General features: G+C 42.0%; 1 non-coding gene across 1 annotated transcript; it reads right to left on the reverse strand.

The window, feature by feature from the left end:
• Positions 1-14,264: 14,264 nt before the first annotated feature.
• On the reverse strand, positions 14,265-14,371 carry LOC140735037 (U6 spliceosomal RNA). Its single transcript, XR_012100658.1, has one exon. It is a non-coding gene; the product is annotated as a U6 spliceosomal RNA (small nuclear RNA).
• Between the last annotated feature and the right edge of the window lie 279 nt (positions 14,372-14,650).

The raw sequence follows: 14,650 nt of genomic DNA on the forward strand, positions 1-14,650 counted from the left end.
TCCATTCCTCTAATCCCCAATCTGATGTTTTATTACTTCTCATCTCCTTATTACTCCCCCCAGGTCTCTACCTCCTCCCCTTTCTCCTATTGTCCACTGTCCTCTCCTATTGGATACGTCTCCAACCTTTGACCTTCCCCCCCCGCCTGGCTTCACCTTTCACCTTCCAGCTGGCCTCTTTCCCCTCCCCTTCATCTTTTTATTCTGGCGGTCGACTGCATACTCTTTTCCATAGATGCTGCCTGATCTGCTGAGTCCCTGCAGGTAGGTGTGTGTGTGTGTGTGTGTGTGTGTGTGTGTGTGTGTGTGTGTGTGTGTGTGTGTGTGTGTGTGTGTGTGTGTGTGTGTGTGTGTGTGTGTGTGTGTGTGTGTGTGTGTGTGTGTGTGTGTTTCTTGGACTTTCAGCATCTGCAGACTTTCTTGTGTGTGAGATTAGCATTCATATTTTGTTGATTATTCACCACTTTCTGTAGGTATTCAAGATTAGACCATAAGACATAGGAACAGAATTAAGCCATTCAGCCCATCTAGTCTGCTCCGCCATTCCATTATGGCTGACCTCAGATTGCACTCAACCCCATACACCCACCTTCTCGCCATATCCTTTGATGCTCTGACCAATCAGGAAACTTCTGCCTGAAGCATATGCACTGACTTGGCCTTCACTGCAGTCTGTGGCAGAGCATTCCACAGATTCACTACTCCTCAATTTTGAGGCTGTGCCCTCTAGTTCTGGGTACTCACACCATGGGAAACACCCTCTCCACATCCACCCTATCTAGTCCTTTCAACATTCCGTAGGTTTCAATGAGATCCTCCCGCATTATTATAAATTCCAGTGAGTACAGGCCCAAAGCTACCAAACGCACTTCATATGTTAACCCCTTCATTCCTGGAATCGTCCTTGTGAACCTCCTCTGGACTCTCTCCAATGACAACACATCCTTTCTGAGATATGGGGCCCAAAACTGTTGACAATACTCCAAGTGCAGCCTGACTAGTGTCTTATAAAGCCTCAGCATTATCTCCTTGCTTTTATATTCTATTCCTCTTGAAATAAAAGCCAACATTGCATTTGCCTTCTTTACCACAGACTCAACCTGCAAATTAACCTTCTGGAAGTCTTGTACAAGGACTCCCAAGTCCCTCTGCACCACTGATGTTTGTATTTTCTCCGCATTTAGACAATAGTCCACACAATGGTTCCTTTCAGCAAAATGTATTATCACATATTTCCCAACACTATTCCATCTGCCTCTTTTTTGCCCATTCTTCCTATTTGTCTAAGTCCTGCTGCAATCGCACTGCTTCCTCAGCACTATCTACTCTGCCACCTATCTTCATATCATCCAAACTTTGCCACAAAGCCATCAATTCCATTATGCAAATCATTGACAAACAATGTGAAAAACAGCAATCCTTATACTGACCCCTGAGGAACACCACTAGTCACTGGCAGCCAACCAGAAAAGGCCCCCTTTATTCTCACTCACTTCGTCCTGTTGTCAGCCATTCCTCTATTTATTCCAGTATCTTTCCTGTAATGTCATAGGAGCGTAGAAGGTTGAGGGGGGACTTGATAGAGGTATTTAAGATTATGAGGGGGATAGATAGAGTTGATGTGGATAGGCTTTTTCCATTGAGAGTAGGGGAGTTTCAAACAAGAGGACATGAGTTGAGAGTTAGGGGGCAAAAATTTAGAGGTAACACGAGGGGGAACTTCTTCACTCAGAGAGTTGTCGCTGTGTGGAACGAGCTTCCAGTAGAAGTGTTAGAGGCAGGTTCGATATTATCATTTTAAAACAAAATTGGATAGGTATATGGACAGGAAAGGAACGGAGGGTTATGGGCTGAGTGCAGATCGGTGGGACTAGGTGAGAGTAAGCGTTCAGCAGGGACTAGAAGGGCCAAGATGGCCTGTTTCTGTGCTGTAATTGTTATATGATTGTATCTTGTTAAGCAGTCTCATGTGTGGCACCTTATCAAATGCCTTCTGAAAATTCAAGTAAATGACATCCACTGCCTCTCCTCTGTCCACCCTGCTTGTTACTTCCTCAAAGAACTGTAACAGATTTGTCAGGAAATATTTCCCTTTACAGAAACCATGATGACTTTGACTTATTTTATCATTAGTCTTCAAGTACCCTGAAACCTCAACCTTAATAATAGATTCAAACACTTTCCCAACCACTGAATTTAGGCTAACTGGCCTATAATTTTCTTTCTTTTGCCTTCCTTCTTTCTTAAAGAGTGGAGTGGCATTTTCAATCTTCTAGTCCTCCAGGGCCATGCCAGAATCAAGAATTTCTTGAAAGATCTTGACCAATGCATCCGTTATCTCTTCAGCAATCTCTCTCGGGACTCTGGGATGTAGTCCATCTGGTCCAGGTGACTTATCCACCTTAAGACTTTTCAGTTTGCCTCACACTTTTTCCTTTGTAATAGCAATAGCACTCACTCCTGCTCCCTGACACTCACAGACTTCTGGCACACTGCTGGTGCCTTTCACAGTGAAGACTGAATCATAGTATTTATTAAGTTCATCTGTCATTGCTTTGACCCCCATTACTACCTCACCAGCATCACTTTTACAGTTGTCCAATATCAACTCTCATCTCCCTTTTACTCTTTATATAACTGATTATATTATATTGTTTTATGTTTTATATTATTGGCTAGTTTGCCCTCATATTTCATCTTTTCCCTTTTTATAGCTTTTTTGTTACATTTTGTTGGATTTTAAAGGCTTCCTGATCATCCAACTTCCCACTCACTTTTGTTACCTTATATGCCTTTTCCTTGGCTTTTATGCAGTCCTTGTCAGCCACATTTACCTACCCCTGTCATTTGAGAACAACTTCCTCTGTGAGTCATATCTACCCTGCACCTTGTGAACTATTCCCAGAAACTTCAGCCATTTCTACTCTGCCGTCATCCCCGCCAGTATCCTCCTCCAATCCACCTGGGCAAGCTCCTCTCTCACGCCTCTGTAATTCCCTTTATTCCACTGTGATACTGATACATGTGACTTATGCTTCTCCCTCTCAAATTGCAGTATGAATTCAATCATATTATGATCACTGCTTTCTCAGGGTTGCTTTACGTTAAGCTCCCTGATAAGGTCTGGGTTATTACACAACACCTAATCTAAGATGACCTTTCAAGCACAAGCTGCTTGAAAAAGCCACCTCATGGGCATTCAACAAACTCCCTCTCTCATGATCTGACACCGACCTGATTTACCCAATCCCCTTGCTTATTAAAGTCCCCCTTTATAACTGTGTCATGCTACCTTTATTACATGCCTTTTCTGGCTCCGTTTGCAATCTCAACCCCATACCTTGGCTACTATTTGGAGGCTGATATACCCTTGCAGTTTCTTAACTCCACTCACAAAGGTTCAACATTCTCTGATCCTATGTCACCTCTTTCTGAAGATGTAATTCAATTTCTTACCAACAGAACTACACCGCCACCTACGCTGTCGTGCCTGTCCTTTCGGCACAAAATATATCCTTTGATATTAAGCTCCCAACTATGACCTTCTTTCAGCCACGACTTAGTGATGCCCACAATGTCATACCGACCAATCTGTAATTGCGCCATGAGTTTACCCACTTTATTTCGAATGCTACGCACATTTAAGTACAGCACATTTAGTCCTGCGTTCTTTGTCCTTTTGAACTTTGCTTCTGTGGTACAGTTTAACTCTTTGCTCTGTCATGCACTTGTACCCACTCATTGGCTCGTCCTTTCTTGCATTTATGTTACATCCATCATCTACTTGTAAACCTGTTGGTTCATCCTCATCTCTATGATACTGGTCCCCATTCTCCTGCCATATTAATTTAAGCCACTCCCAACAGCTCTAGTAAACCTGACCGCAAAAATAATGGTTCCCCCTTGGATTGAAGTGCAGCCCATCCATTTGGTACAGGTCACACCTGCCCCAGAAAGCAGCAGCCTGTCCGGACTCTGGGTTGGGGATTGCCAAACGTTATGTGGATTTTCTGGTGTAGTCTGTTTTGTCATGTGCTTTTGTGATATCATTCTGGAGGAACGTTGTCTCATTTTTTAACTGCATTGCATTTGTGGTTTCTAAATAACAATAAACCGAAATTCAATTCAATCCCAATTATACAGAAATCCGAGTCACTGTCCCCTGTTTCAATTCCTCAGACAAGCAGTATTTATCTGCCATCTTGTTCTATTCCCATCCTCACTGTTGCATGGCACAGGTAGCAATCCTGAGATTACTGCCCTTACTTACCATTGTTTTGTATATGTATTTTCCATAACTTACTAGAGAAAAAAAATGATGCATACAAAAGCAGGGTTGGTGATCATTTCCAGTTCTCCACAAGTGCACCCAATTGTCAAATTCAGTTTCAACAGAGAATTTTGCAAAGGTACACTTAGAATTGTCTGCGTTACTGTGTTTTATGAAGGAATATTTTATTGCCTGTAGCTGTCAGCTTTGCACTGAAATGATAACGTACTGTTTTTCAGAGAGAACATACAAATATATATCGAAAAGCTGCTGCAAAACCTCGTGTACCTATGTGTTTAAGGGGAAATTATTTACAACTGTTGTTTTACCGTAAATATTTAATAAGTTTTAATTTAGTAAATACACCCTGTAGAGAGACTGTGACAAAAGATAGGCAGAGAAAAAAAAGCATAATTCCAATCTGTTGGATGGGTTAAAATGTGATTATCTTAATCAGGAACAAGGACAATAATACTAGAACATGGATCAGTACATGGAACTATGACATTGTCAATATTGTAGAGACTTGGCTGTCACAAGGGCAGGAATGGTTTGGATGTTTCAAAAGGCACAGGGAGGGAGGAAAAAGAGTCAGGAATGGCATTGATAATCAGGGACAGGATCACAGCAGAAAGGAAAGACATCATAGAGGGATTGTTTACTGCGTCAGTATGAGTGGAAGTCAGAAAGGGAACAATCACTTTTTTGTGAGTATTCTATAGATCTCTCCTATTTATAACAGAGACACGGAGGTGCAGATCCAGAGCCGATTTTGAAAAGATGCAAAAATAACAGGGGCTGCTATCATGGGTGACATCAACTTCCCTGATACTGATCAGCATCTCCTAAGTGCAAAGCAGTGCAGACTTGTTAAATGTGTCTAGGAGGGATTCCTGACATAGTAAGTAGACAGGCTGACTAGAGGAGAGGTCACACTGAAACTGGTACTGGCAATGAACTTGATCAGGTGACATCTCTTAGTGGGTGAGCTTTTCAGTGATAGTGACCATAACTCCCTGACCTTGGACAGGAACAGGAGCAGACGGTATAGGAATTCATTTAAATGGGGAGAGCAAAACATGATGGTATTTGGCATAAATTAGAAATGGATGTATTCAGAGAATGCACAAAGGAAATGTGGAGGTTGTTTAGGGAACACTTACATGGGGTTGTCCCACTGAGGCAGGGAAAAGATAGTAGGGTGAAGGAACCATGGCTGACAACAACATCTTGTCAAGAGGAAGCTTATTTAAAGATTAAAAACAAGGGTTAGACGGGGCTCTTGAGAGTTACAAAGTAGCCAGGAAGGAGCTTTAAAAAATGGACTTAGGAGAGCTCGAAGGGGCCATGAGAAGACCTTGGTGAGTAGGATTAAGGAAAACTCCAAGTCATTCTGCATGTACATGAAGAACAAGAGGATGACTAGGATGAAGGTAGGACCAATCAGGAATAAAAAAAGGAAACATGTACCTTGAGTTGGTGAAGATGGGGGACTCCTTAATTAATACATTGCTTCAGTATTCACGAGTGAGAGGGACCTTGACATTTGCGAGGACAGCATAGAACAAGGTGCTATGCAAGAACCAGCTGACATTAAGAAAGAGGACGTGCTGGAACTTCTGGAAAACTTTAGGATGGTTAAGCTGCCAAGTTCTGACAGGATGTACCCCTGGTTTCTACGGGAAGAGAAGGAGGAGATTGCTGCAACTTTAGTGATAATCTTTGCATTCTCGCTGGCCACAGGAGTAGCACTAGAAAATTGGAGGGAGGCAAATGTCATTTTCTTGTAATAGGTATAACCTTGGGAATAATAGACCAGTGAGTTTTACTTCAATGGTGGACAAACTATTGGAGAAGCTTCTTAGGGACGGGACTTATAAGTATTTGGAGTAGCGTAATCTGATTAGGGAGAATCAACATGGCTTTGTAAGGGTCAGGTCATACCTCATAACTCTTTGAGGAAGTGACAAAATGTATTGATGAAGGCAGAGCAGTGAATGTTGTGTATATGGATATTAGTGAGGCAGGCTATTCAAAAAGTCAGGGATCCAGGCTGTATGGATTCAGAATTAGCTTGCGTGGATTCAGGAAGGTAGAGGTGAGTAGTAAATGGAGCGTATTTTGCCTCGAGATCAGTGACTAGCAGTATTCTGCAGGGGTCTGGCACCCCTGCTCTTTGTGACGTTTATAAATGACTTGAATGAGGAAGTGGAAGGGTGAGTTGGTAAGTTTTCGGATGATATGAACAGAGAAATCTTGGGTTCCATGTTGTCAAAATTGCAGTGCAAGTTTATAGGTCAGTTAAGAAGGTGTATAGCCTTCATCAATCAGGGCTTTGAGTTCAAAAGCTGCGAGGTAATGTTGCTGCTCTATAAAACTCCAGCTAGACCACACTTGGAATATTGTGTTCAGTTCTGGTTGCCTCATTATAGGAAGGATGTGGAAGCTTTAGAGAAGGATCAGATGAGATTTACCAGGGTGCTGCTGGATAGAAAGCATGTCTTATGAGGTTGGCTAGTTAGATGGGACAGCCAGATACATTTTCCAAAGGCAGCAATGGCTAATACAAGGGGGCATAACTTTAATGTGTTTGGAGGAAAGTGCTGGGGGATGTCAGAAGTAGTTTCTTACACAGAGTGGCCGGTGTATGGAACATGAAGGGAACGAACTGTGTTGTGTTGTTCTATGTACAAAATAAATGAGGTAGAGCTTAGAATGACTAGATGAATAATCCAAACATAAAATGGCTAACCTGGGAGAAAAATTTTAGATATATTTTTTCAAATAAGTTTAGTAAGTGGATGCTGCCAGCAAGATGCCTAATGTTTGATGTTTATATATTCCAGTTTGACATGATAACAAGTTTTTTTTTTGTTGATTTGCGAAAGGTTGAGGGCTGGATTATGCTGGCCCTGCTTGTGGTAGCAAACTCTGCCAGTGGTCTCCTCAATCCCATGTCCCCTTGGACTGGAAGTAGAGACCAATTCTTATTAGTTTTAAAAAGGATAAATTTTGTAAGTTAGTGTGTAGCAACAAATGAGTTCAATTCACACATTTCCAAAATAAGTTTATGTTAAGAGTGACATTATCTTATTCCAGGCTTCCTACAGAAAGATAAGTGAAGGGAAGGGGAATTCCAGAACTCAAGATCCAAGTATCAGGAGTGCAGTCTAACTGGAGTGTGATGCTCTACATGCGATTAGTACTGGTGACCAAAGATAAAGATAAATAGGATGTGAAAATTTGCCTATAAGTTCAAAATTTGGGTGGATTTTGTAATCAGATTAGACATCTCCTCTTGTACTGACCCACGGGATTTGTGAGTGATTGTTTCTGAGGACGTTGACGGAAACTTTCTGATATCAGAATGGAAGCAAGTGAATAATTGTGGTTTGATGCCTGGTTCTGACATGAGCTGTGTTATTTTATGGGGCTACAAGTAAGAACTTCAAATGAATACTGTGTCATATCAAAGCTGGAATCAAAAAAGGGGGAGAGACTTGATGAAAAATTGCGTTTCGATTAAATATACTCTAAAGTTGACTTGAGAGGCTGTTTGGCCCTCTCTTGGTCCTAATATGTGACCACATCCTTGAGCATGCATTTCCATGAATGTTTAAAGTTCAAAGTAAATTTATTATCGAAGTCACCATCTTCTTGCGGGCATTATTAACCTATAGAATAATAACCATGACAGAATCAATGAAAGACCACACAAACCTGGGTATTCAATTGAGCAAAAGACGTCAAGCTGTGCAAATACAAAATAAATAAATATTGAGAACATGTGAAGAAAGAAAATTTCAGGATGTATATTGTATACATTTCTCTGACATTAGAAGTACCTATTGAAACATCAGATGAAGAGTCATTGAAAGTCATCCATTGGTTGTGGGAACATTTCAATGATGGGGCAAGTGAAGTTATCCCCTCTGGTTCAAGAGCCTGATGGTTGAGGGTTTGTAATTGTTCCTGAATCTGGTGGTGTGAGTCCTGAGGCTGCTGTACCTTTTTCCTGATGGCATCAGTGAGAAGGGAGCATCAGTGTGTTGGGGGTCCCTGATGATGGATGCTGCTTTCCTGCAAGAGCGCTCCACGTAGATATGCTCAATGGTGGGGAGGGCTTTACCTGTGATGGGCTGGCCAGAATCCACTACTTCTTGTAGAATTTTCTATTCAAGGGCATTGGTGTTTTCATAGCAGGCTGTGATGCAGCTAGTCAATATACGGTCCACTACACATCTATAAAAGTTTGTCAAAGTTTTAAATATCATGCCGAATCTTTGCAAACCCCTGAGGAAGAAGAGGTGCTGCCATGCTTTCTTCATAATTCCACTTACATGTTGGGCCCAGGACAGGTTTTCTGAAATGTTAACGCTGAGGAATTTAAAGTTGCTGACACTTTCCACCTCTGATCCTCCGATGAGGACCGGCTCATGGACCTCCGGATTCCTTCTGTCAATAATCAGTTCCTTTGTCTGGGTAACATTGAGTAAGGGGTTGTTGTAGTGGCACCATTTGGGCATATTTTCCACCTCTCTAAACTTGGCACAAATGATCACTCAAGGACTTTGTTCTGCAGAAATAGTAGACCATAATGAGGCTGTCTAACTGATGCCAAATTATATTTTAAAAAACATAGAATGTAGAACATAAAACAGTACAGCATAGTACAAGCCCTTTAGCCCACAATGTTGGGCTTACCTTTTAATCTACTCCAAGATCAGTTTAACCTTTTCCCCCTGCATAGCCCTCCATATAGTTGTCTCTTAAATGTCCCTAAAATATCTGTCTTTACACCACCGCAGCAGAGTGTTCAACACGCCCACCACTCTCTGTGTAGGAAACCTACCTCAGACATATCTCTCCTATATTTTCCTTCAATCAACTTAAAAATTCTGCCCTCTTGAATAAGCCATTTTAGCCCTTGGAAAGAGTTATTGGCTATCCACTCTAGTTAAGCCTCATCATTTTATATACCTCTATCAAGTCACCTCTCATCCTCTTATAGACAATAGACAGTAGGTGCAGAAGTAGACCATTCGGCCCTTCAAGCCTGCACCGCCATTCTGAGATCATGGCTGATCATCTACTATCAATACCCAGTTCCTGCCTTGTCCCCATATCCCTTGATTCCCCTATCTATAAGATACCTATCTAGCTCCTTCTTGAAAGCATCCAGAGAATTGGCCTCCACTGCCTTCTGAAGCAGTGCATTCCACACCCCCACAACTCTCTGGGAGAAGAAGTTTTTCCTTAACTCTGTCCTAAATGACCTACCCCTTATTCTCAAACCATGCCCTCTGGTACTGGACTCTCCCAGCATCTGGAACATATTTCCTGCCTCTATCTTTTGCTCCAAAGGGATGAAATATGATATGAAGGTCACTCAACCTGTCCTCGTAAGACATGATTTCTAATCTAGGCTGCATCCTGGTAAATCTTCTCTGCATTTCTTTAAAAACTTCCATATCTTTCCTATAATGAGGCAACCAGGACTGAACGCTATACTCCAAGTAAGGTCTAACCAGAGCTTAATAGAGCTGCAACATTACCTGACAGCTCTTGAACTCAATTCCGCAGCTAATGAAGGCCAACACACAATCTGTCTTCTTTACCAGCCTATGACCTTGCACGGCCACTTTGAGGAATCTATCGCCGTAAACTTCTCTCTATTCCTCTATACATCTAAGAATCTTACCATTAACCCTGTATTCTGCCTTCAAGTTTACCTTCCAAAGTGTATTGAACTTCATCAGCTGCCTCTTGACTCAGCTCTGCACCCTATTAATATCCCATTGTAACATACAATGTCCTTCTGCACTAGCAGCAACACCACCAACCTTCATGTCATCTACAAACTTACCACCAGTCACTGACCTTCATACAGAATACGCTTCATTTTCAACCACCATCTACCTAGGAGGTGCCAGAAGAAAGAATGTTTTCAAATGTTAAAGTTGAAAGGTTCATTTATTATCAGAGCATGTATCCGTATGCGACTCTGAAATTTGTCTTCTCCAGATAGCCACGAAAGAAAGGAAGATGAAAGTTGTTCAGAGAAGAACCTCACCCTGCACAAAGAGAAAAGCATCCCGATCATCAAACCCCTCCCTAACCCAAAATGGAACAGGAACATTGACCCCCCCCAAAAAACAACCCCTCCCCTGCACAAAAAGCTAACAGAGCACAACAGAACATCAACCCCCAAAAACTCTGCCCTCGCACAACAAACCGGAAAGGGAATGATTAAAAAAAAGCACAGGATAAAAAAACCATAGATCTGAAAAAGTCCTCAGTCCATAAACAACAGTCCAATCTATAAATGCAGAACCATGATACTGTCCTCCAATATCATCGACATTCATCGAAAGAGAGGGACACCACACGAAGCACAGAGACCTTACTGCCTGCCACAGTGACACATAGCGGGATAGTCAGCTCACAGATTCCTTCTCTGGCCCCAATCAACAGGCAGGCAGTTGGCACTGAAACTCTAGCTCACCTTCTGCATCCAACCGATGTCTCAATCTTCCTCGATATTTTAATCAGCAAATAACGGATGCTTTAACCAGCGAAATGGTGTAGAACATCGGCCTGCACAGCGTCTCAAAGTTCTTCAATGCAGATATCACGTTTTTCTTTTTTTTTGAGATTTTGGCCAAATTATGCTCCTATCTAGAGTTGCATTCCTGACCTTAAGATAAAATGCTTTAGTGCAGGGGTTCCCAACCTTTTTTATGCCATGGACCCCTGCCATTAACCGAGGGGTCCGTGGTCCCCAGGTTGGGAATTCCTGCTTTAGAAGAATACAAGCTGTTATCAAAAATTCAGATAGCACTATCTGAGCCAAACAGAGGAAAAATACATCAAGATTTTTTTAAGTATGAAAGAATGCTGTGAATACACCAGGCCCTGCCATACTCCAGTATCTGCAAAATTCCTGATCTCTGGGACAAACGTTCACTTCTGAAGCCACTTGAACATTTCAAACCAGTTTATTATATCGAGAAGCAACACGCATAAAATGCTAGAGGAATTCAGAAGGTCAGGCTGCATTTATGGAAATGAATAGACTGTCAATATTTCGGGCTGAAACCCTTCTTCGGGACTTAGAAGGAAGGGGGAGGATGCCAGATTAAAAAGGTGGGGGGAGAGAAAGGAGGCCAGCAAGCAGGTGATAGGTGAAGTCAGGTGAGTGGGAAAGGTCAAGGGCTGGAGAGGAAGAAATCTTATAGGAGAGGAGAGTGGACCATAGGAGAAAGGGAAGGAGGAGGGGACCCAGGGGAAGTAATGGCAGGTGAAATGAGGTAAAAGGTCAGAGTGAGGAATAGAGGAAGGGGGGGGGGGAATTATAATGAAATTTAATGTTTTATGTATTTCTTATTCATTTAAAATGTTCTGGTTTACAGTTCTGTCTGATTTACAGGAAGAGCACAAGAAGGTGTTAGTGAGCTTCCAGCCTGACCATATATACAAGTTAGATTTAACCTAAATGCAAGAAAGCTCCCTGTGGGGAAATTTTATTATTGGTTTAAAGTACTGGGGAAATCCACTCTTTAAAGATGATATTTTATTCTCATCCACTCCCCCCCACCCCCCAGACTCTACCACTCACCAACACATCAGGAGCACTATGCAGCAGCCAAATAGCCTACCAACCTGCACAATAGCATTGAAGGTCAGGATTGAACATGGCCGACTGGTACTGTGAGGCAGTGTCTCTGCCAATTACAGTCCACTGTGCAGCTCAGGAACAGAAGAGATTGCTCTCTTTAGCGAGCCTGAAGATCCATATTTTAGTTTCTTCCTCTCTGCCATCAGATTTCTAAACAGTCCACAGACCCGTGAACACTTACCTCGCTATTCCTCTTTCGCACAATTTCTTCATTTTTTGTTGTAACTTATAGTAATTTGTTATACTTCTTTGCTATTCCTATTTTGTGCTATTTATTCATTTTTATTGTAATTTATAGTAATTCATTATCCCTGCACTGTACTGCTGCCATAAATCAACAGATTTCACAACTTGTGTCAGTGCCAGAAAATGCAATTCTGATTGAGACTCTGAAGACAGGATGGAGGCATCTCAGATCATGAAGGGTGTGAAGAGAATACACAGAGAGACACCGTTTCCATTTGGCAAAGGTCAGGTACAGAAGAGCACAGTATGTAGGTGATCAACAAAGGAACTTAGAGTCAAATAAGCAAAACCTGTCATCCAGTGAGAGATTAGGGCCTGGAATGTGGTGCAGATAGAATCACCTGTAGGGTTTAAATGGGAGCTGCATAAGTTTGTGATGGGAATGAATTTGCAGGGAAGTGGGACTAACTGAATAGCCTCTACCTGGTCTGTATCCATCTTCATGATATTCTTTGCTCAGCCTTAAGACCATAAAACTGTAAGACATGGAAGTAGAATTAGACCATTTGGCCTATGTCTACTCTGCCATTCCATCATGGCTGATTTATTTTGCCTCTCAACCCTATTCTCATACCTTCTCCCTGTTCCTTTGACATCATCACTAATCAAGAAACTTTCAACCTCGGCTTTAAATATATCGAATAACTTAGTCTCCACAGCTGCCAGTGGCAATGAGTTCCACAGATTCACCACCCTCTGGCTTAAAGAAATTCCTCCTCATCTCTGTTCTAAAAGGATTTCTATTCTAAGACAGTGCTGTCTCATACTAGACTCTATTACTGTTGTAAACCTCCTCTCCATGCCCACTCTGTCTGGGCCTTTCAATATTCAGTAGGTTTCAGTGAGAACCCTCCTCAATCTTTGAGTGAAACTCCACTGGACCCTCTCCAATTCAGCATATCTATTTTCACAAATGGGGCCCAAGACTGCTTCCAATATTCCAAATGTGGTCTGGCTGGTGCCTTATAAAGCCTCAGGATTACATCCTTGCTTTTATATTCAAGTTGTCTCGAAATATATGCTAACATTGCATTTACCTGCCTTACTACAGACGCAACCTGCAATTTAACCTTTAGAGAATTCTGAATTAGGACTCCCAAGGTTTTTTGCACCTTCTGAATTTGCTCCCCATCTAGAAAGTAATCTATGCCTTTATTTATTCTAGCCAAATGCATGACCATAGACTTTCCATCCACTTCTTTACTTATTCTCCTAATCCGTCCAAGTCCTTTTGCAGACTTCCTGCTTCCTCAACACTACCTGCCCCTCCACCTATCTTTGTATCATCCGCAAACTTGGCCTCAAAGTCATCAATTCTGTCATCGTGTTTAGCAGCTTCCTGTGTGGCACCTTGTCAAAGGCCTTCTGAAAATCCAGATAAACAGTATCCACTGACTCTTCTTTGTTTATTCTGACTGTTATTTCCTCAAAGAATCCCAACAGATTTGTCAAGCAAGCATTCCCCTGAAAGAAATCATGCTGACCCATATTTTAACATGTGCTACCAGGTACACCAAAACCTCTTCCTTAATAAACGATTCTAATATCTTGCCAACAATCACTGAAGTCAGGCAAATAGGCCTATAATTTCCTGCAAACATGAGGAAATCTGCAGATGCTGGAAATTCAAGCAACACACACAAAATGCTGGTGGAATGCAGCAGGCCAGGCAGTATCCATAGGAAGAAGTACAGTTGACGTTTCGGGCCGAGACCCTTTGTCAGGACTAGACAAAGGGTCTCGGCCTGAAACGTCGACCGTACTTCTTCCTATAGACGCTGCCTGGCCAGCTGCATTCCACCAGCATTTTGTGAGTGTGCTATAATTTCCTGCCTTTTGCCTCCCTTCCTTTTTAAAGAATGAAGTGACATTTGCAATTCTGCAGTCCTCTCAAACCATTGCAGTATCTCATGATTCTTGAAAGATCATTATTAATGCCTCCACAATCTCTTATGCCCCCTTTCTCAAAACCTTGTGGTGTAGCCTATGTGGTCCAGGTGACTTATCTACTTTCAAACCTTTCAGCTTCCCAAGCACCTTCACAAACACTCAAATTTCTTTTCTTTTTTTAAAAATATGGAACACTTCACGAATTTGCATGTCATCCTTGCGCAGGGGCCATGCTAATCTTCTCTGTATCGTTCCAATTTTAGTAGATGTGCTGCTGAAGCAAGCACACACACACACTCAAATTTCTGACAGTGAAAACTGAGGCAAAATACTTATTCAGTTCATCCACCAATTGTTTGTCCCCCATTACTACCTCTCCAGCGTCATTTTCTAGTGGTTCAATGTCCATTTTGCCTCCCTTTTACTCGTTATATATATCTGAAAAAAATCTTCTGCCATCTTCACGCTGTGTTGTCTTGAAGGCATTTCACCAGTCATCCAAGAAGCTTCTTCAGTTCTGATCCATGGTGGGTAGTTTTCCAGTTTATAAACTCTGTGAGTTGTTT

Source organism: Hemitrygon akajei, chromosome 10 (genome assembly GCF_048418815.1).
Source record: "Hemitrygon akajei chromosome 10, sHemAka1.3, whole genome shotgun sequence".
In the NCBI taxonomy this organism is placed as follows: domain Eukaryota; kingdom Metazoa; phylum Chordata; class Chondrichthyes; order Myliobatiformes; family Dasyatidae; genus Hemitrygon; species Hemitrygon akajei.